At 42.9% G+C, this 5,742-nt stretch overlaps 1 long non-coding RNA gene across 1 annotated transcript; it reads right to left on the bottom strand.

Annotated features, from left to right (window-relative positions):
- Positions 1 to 836: 836 nt before the first annotated feature.
- Positions 837 to 4,087, bottom strand: LOC135506245 (uncharacterized). Its single transcript, XR_010450358.1, has 4 exons — positions 3,917 to 4,087; positions 2,999 to 3,060; positions 1,733 to 1,890; positions 837 to 1,104 (listed from the first exon to the last, which is right to left on the bottom strand). It is a non-coding gene; the product is annotated as an uncharacterized LOC135506245 (long non-coding RNA).
- Between the last annotated feature and the right edge of the window lie 1,655 nt (positions 4,088 to 5,742).

Below are 5,742 nucleotides of genomic sequence, written 5' to 3'. Positions count from 1 at the left end.
ATGAACATTTGAACATCTTGGCCATGTTCTGTTATAATCTCTGTTCCTCTGGTCTACCCATTACAGCCAGTAGAGGACAGGTCACCCATCAGAGCCTGGTTCCTCTCTACCCCGTAGAGCCAGTAGAGGACTGGTCACCCCTCAGAGCCTGGTTCCTCTGGTCTACCCAGTACAGCCAGTAGAGGACTGGTCACCCCTCAGAGCCTGGTTCCTCTCTACCCAGTACAGCCAGTAGAGGACTGGTCACCCCTCAGAGCCTGGTTCCTCTCTACCCAGTACAGCCAGTAGAGGACTGGTCACCCCTCAGAGCCTGGTTCCTCTCTACCCAGTACAGCCAGTAGAGGACAGGTCACCCCTCAGAGCCTGGTTCCTCTCTACCCAGTACAGCCAGTAGAGGACAGGTCACCCCTCAGAGCCTGGTTCCTCTCTACCCAGTACAGCCAGTAGAGGACAGGTCACCCCTCAGAGCCTGGTTCCTCTCTACCCAGTACAGCCAGTAGAGGACTGGTCACCCCTCAGAGCCTGGTTCCTCTCTACCCAGTACAGCCAGTAGAGGACAGGTCACCCCTCAGAGCCTGGTTCCTCTCTAGGTTTCTTCCTAGGTTCCTGCCTTCCAGGGAGTTTTTTCCTGTGCTTCAGTCTCTGTATGGTTTTCTCTGTTAAGCACTTTTTCTGCTGATGTAAAAAGGCCTTTATACAAATTTAATTTGATTGATGTGTGGAAACGGTCCAGACAGATTTTTAGGGGTTGGCTCCCAGTCAGTCTAGCAGTGTAATGAAAATACCTCTCGTTCCCAGTTGGCTCCCTCTAAATTGAAAATACACAGACCAACAACTTGACACGTGGAGTACTTTAATATACTTTCAGTAATATCAACAACAAAAAATGTGCCGTACCACAACTTAATAAAACCCTGTAAGTTGTCTGGTTTAAAAAAATAAAATAAAAACTGTTAGTTTCACAAATAAAAATTATATATAAGACTGACCAGATCGTTGATAATTAAACCATAAGAAAATGTAAAAAATAAATAAATAAATAACCGAACAGCATCATCACATCATCTGGACTCAAGTCTCGGCTGCTCGTCTCTTGTCGTCTAGCTAGAAAAACAAAAGCACTGCATTAGGACAAACCAGAACACAGTTTGGTGATCAGTCACGAAAGACGTCACTTCGACTTAAACAAAAAAGTTCCAGTAAAAAAGAATGTTGAGTAGAACGAGAAAATTATCAAAATGCAAAATAACATATTCCTGCTTTAACTCCAGACAAACCCGGACATGAAAATTATATTTAAAATGTCATTTAAAATGGGTGGTAAAACCCCTTTAGAGTTTGTCCTCTGTGTAGGTAATACTAGGTACAGGGCCTTCAGAAAGTATTCACACCCCTTGATTTAAAAAAAGGTTACAGCCTCCCAAGGCTTCCACTTTAACTAAATGTCCCAAGGCTTCCACTTTAATAAAATGTCCCAAGGCTTCCACTTTAATAAAATGTCCCAAGGCTTCCACTTTAACTAAATGTCCCAAGGCTTCCACTCTAACTAAATGTCCCAAGTCAAAGCTGGGCTGTTTGCTTACGATAAAATGCTGAAGCTCTATATAGTTGAACGACATGCAGGTCTTCAGAGGTCTTATGAGTTAGTGTTAGGGCTCTTCCACATTATCAAAGCCAACTAGACCAGTGATATGTTCAACAGTTAATCCATGTCTCCTAAATCAACACTTACCTGTGCTCATGGGCGGAGATGGACACGCGGGCCTCTGTCCTATTAGAGAGCGAGAACTGGACACCATAAGCCCCTTCGACCCCTCACTCTTCCTCTGGCTCTTCGCAGCTGAGATGCCACAGCTTCAGAGTGGAGCGGAAGCCTCATCGACTCTGGTTCTAGATATACATTTACACGGAGAGAGAGAGAGAATGTCAATTTAGTTACACATGGACAGATAACACCTTTCAACAGATAAAGCATGTTTAAAAAATGCATGGTCTCTATTCAAGAACAGAAAAGAGTAGATGCTCAACACACAGGATGACTTTATAGTCCAGTATTATAACAACCCTTGAAGTCTGTTACATAACCATCTCGGGTTCTTTTGATCTCTGATAGGGCGATACCCTCTCTCACCAGTCGCTACAGTATTACTTTCAGTGAAAGCACAGACTCCTCTGGCGTAACCTGAACATACCTACTGCCACAGACCTCAGTTTCTCAGGGACTCTGTGTAACCTGAACATACCTACTGCCACAGACCTCAGTTTCTCAGGGACTCTGTGTAACCTGAACATACCTACTGCCACAGACCTCTGTTTCTCAGGGACTCCGTGTAACCTGAACATACCTACTGCCACAGACCTCTGTTTCTCAGGGACTCCGTGTAACCTGAACATACCTACTGCCACAGACCTCTGTTTCTCAGGGACTCTGTGTAACCTGAACATACCTACTGCCACAGACCTCAGTTTCTCAGGGACTCTGTGTAACCTGAACATACCTACTGCCACAGACCTCTGTTTCTCAGGGACCTCTTTCTCAGGGACTGTAACCTGAACATACCTACTGCCACAGACCTCAGTTTCTCAGGGACTCCGAGTAACCTGAACATCCTAGGGACTCTCAGGGACTCCGTGTAACCTGAACATACCTACTGCCACAGAGCTCAGTTTCTCAGGGACTCTGTGTAACCTGAACATACCTACTGCCACAGACCTCAGTTTCTCAGGGACTCTGTGTAACCTGAACATACCTACTGCCACAGACCTCAGTTTCTCAGGGACTCTGTGTAACCTGAACATACCTACTGCCACAGAGCTCAGTTTCTCAGGGACTCTGTAACCTGAACATACCTACTGCCACAGAGGTCAGCTTCTCTTGTTAATGACAACACACCAGGGTTAGGAGAAGCGTTTACACCCATGGAAATAGATCATACAAAGATCATAAGACAGCAGCTGATGCACATGAGTTGAAACAGCCGATGATATTCACACTTACCAACATTGGCACAACATTGGCACATTGGCATAGAGTTCTTGAAGTTTCCCCTTGATAGCAGCCTAAAAGAATGAATATATATATATATATTTAAAAAAAATACATCGTGAATTGCTAGACTTGGTAAAAAAAAGACAACCTAGCTACTGTAACTTTACATGTTTATTTTTATTTATTTAAGCAGGTTGGCTAGTTGAGAATAAGTTCTCATTTACAACTGCGACCTGGCCAAGATAAAGCAAAGCAGTGAGACACAAACAACAACACGGGTTTCACACGGAGTAAACAAAACATACAGTCAATAACACAATACCAGTTTGTAATGACTCTCTCCCCTTGCATCCCATTTACCTGGATAACGTTCCTACATGCCAAAATGCAAGCATAAAAGTGTAATTAGATGTCATTGTATTTTTCGACATCTTTTCACAAATTGACTAAACCCCATTAAAACTTTCCAAAACAGTGTAATTAGATGTCCAATTTCTATTGGACAGGCTCAGCAAACAGTGAGGGGACCTACCTGAATCTGTCCAATAGAAACACTAGCTTTCGTTGCAAAGGGTCACACTTTTTACGCCACTTAGATGGTTGGAGAACATTTTCGCTAACCTTAACCTCAGTCTCCTAACATGCAACGTTAATTCTCCCAACCTGCCACGAAAAAGTCACTTCCGTATCGAAATAGTGTGAAAATATTTTTTTTAATCCGTTTTTGTTGTTTGTTTTTCAGTTGCTGGTACGGGTACAGTAGCTAGCTACGTTTCCATGACAAATAGTAGTACTATTATTATTATTATTATTATTATTGCTGTTGGTCCCACCATTTTTGTTATATGTATACTTTGACAATGTAGGTAAATTAACTTGACATGTCAATAACGTCTATTGATTTGAATTGTATCGAAATAACCTCACCCGTATTTTCTTGTTTATTTCTGGGCCGATCTCCATGTTTGCATGTGATGTACTTAAAACTAAGGTTCATTATTTAAAAAATAAGCTGATAATTCCTAAAAGAAAACGCCCTGCCAACAAAAACAGTAGCGCCGCTGAATGTAAAACGCAAACACACTCGCAATGCAGTATGGGATACCGGAGGCTCAGGACGAGATACGTGCTATTTTTTATCATGTAGAATAATCTGTATACATACAAGAAGTATACAAATAGACAACGATAACATATGCTAGGGGGTACAACATATTACAGATTATAGAAATACTTTAAAAGAAACACACATATTGTTTTAAAAGAAACGTGCTATTCGGAACCTTGTTGTTGTTCTTTCTTCCTCTGTGGGTTTTATGGCGGACTACACCCCAAAAGGTGTAACCCCCCCCCAAAAATGTTCAAATAAATAAATACATACATAACAGTAAAACTAAATCCACCCTAATTAAAAATAGTACACTTCTTCCTCCTTGTAGTTCCCCATATCTCACTTTTCAAGCTATAGGACCTGAGAGGGTGGCACAGCTTGTGCCAATATTCCATTTAACTCCTTTGCTGAAAATCTTTCAGCTCCAGGAACTGCTCTGCCGCAATCACTATGATTTCTATCTACCTGGACCTTCTGTCCACCTTGGCAGTGCCATTAATTACCACAGCTATAAAGGCCACAAAGTCCACCTTCTTAACCTTTAAAATGTCCGGATCCTGCTGGTGAAAGGCAACCCCTGAACCCTTCAGTGTAGGCCAATCCACCACCATGGATTCTTCTGATGCACCATTCAAACCCTCAACCCCTTTTCACAGCTGCTGCATATATGAAATCCTCAGTACGACCCTGACTTTGGCCACCTCGTTCTCTTTCACCCCTTGTGGGGCATTCAAAAGACGTGTGGCTTCATGGTTCCCGACCGCAGTTGCAAACATGTCACATGTATTCATCACTTTTATACCACATAATATGACCCTTTCCACAACTTGGACGTCTCGGGCTTCTCCCTTCTGCAAACATTTGATACGTGATTACAGTGATGCCACTGCGTTGGTCTTGGGGGTAAATGCTCTGACTCTGTCGTTAATATACCCAAACTGCACTTGAGAGACTCCATATGAAAAAACAAAAGAACAGATCGACTCTTCACCTTGCCACCATTCAGCACACGATTCATCCGACGTTCTTCAATCACTTCAGGTATATTTTTAATCATCTCTTCAAAATCGACTTCCTGTGAGACGTTAGATATAACCCCCTTGAGGGGTGCCCTCTTCCGAAGAGACACACAAGACACTTTAATTTCGACCATGAAGGCCTGATTTGCGCTGTCTCCTCTGAACAGTTGATGGTGAGATGTTGTTGAACTCTGTGAAGCTATAGAGATATCTACTGCAGCCCTCATCCTCCATATGCAACAGCTGTTCTGCCAGTCACATTCGGTTAAAGGTCCCCAAATCACACACGTCCCTGGGTCGCTCGTCTTTTCAGTTCACTGCAGCTATCGACTGGAACGAGCTGCAACAATCACTCAAACTGGACAGTTTTATCTCAATCTCTTCAATCAAAGATTCAATCATGGACACTCTTCCATGACAGTTGTGGCTGCTTTGTGTGATGTATTGTCTCTACCTTCTTGCCCTTTGTGCTGTTGTCTGTGCCCAATAATGTTTGTACTGTGTTTTGTGTAGCTACCATGTTGTTGTTATGGTGTGTTGCTACCATGTTGTCGTCATGTTGTGTTGCTACCATGCTGTGTTGTCATGTTGTGTTGCTACCATGCTGTGTTGTCATGTTGTGT

This window comes from Oncorhynchus masou, chromosome 19, assembly GCF_036934945.1.
Source record: "Oncorhynchus masou masou isolate Uvic2021 chromosome 19, UVic_Omas_1.1, whole genome shotgun sequence".
Taxonomy (NCBI): domain Eukaryota; kingdom Metazoa; phylum Chordata; class Actinopteri; order Salmoniformes; family Salmonidae; genus Oncorhynchus; species Oncorhynchus masou.
The sequence above is the reverse complement of the archived record's forward strand: the minus strand, read 5'-3'. Positions and strand labels throughout refer to the sequence as shown.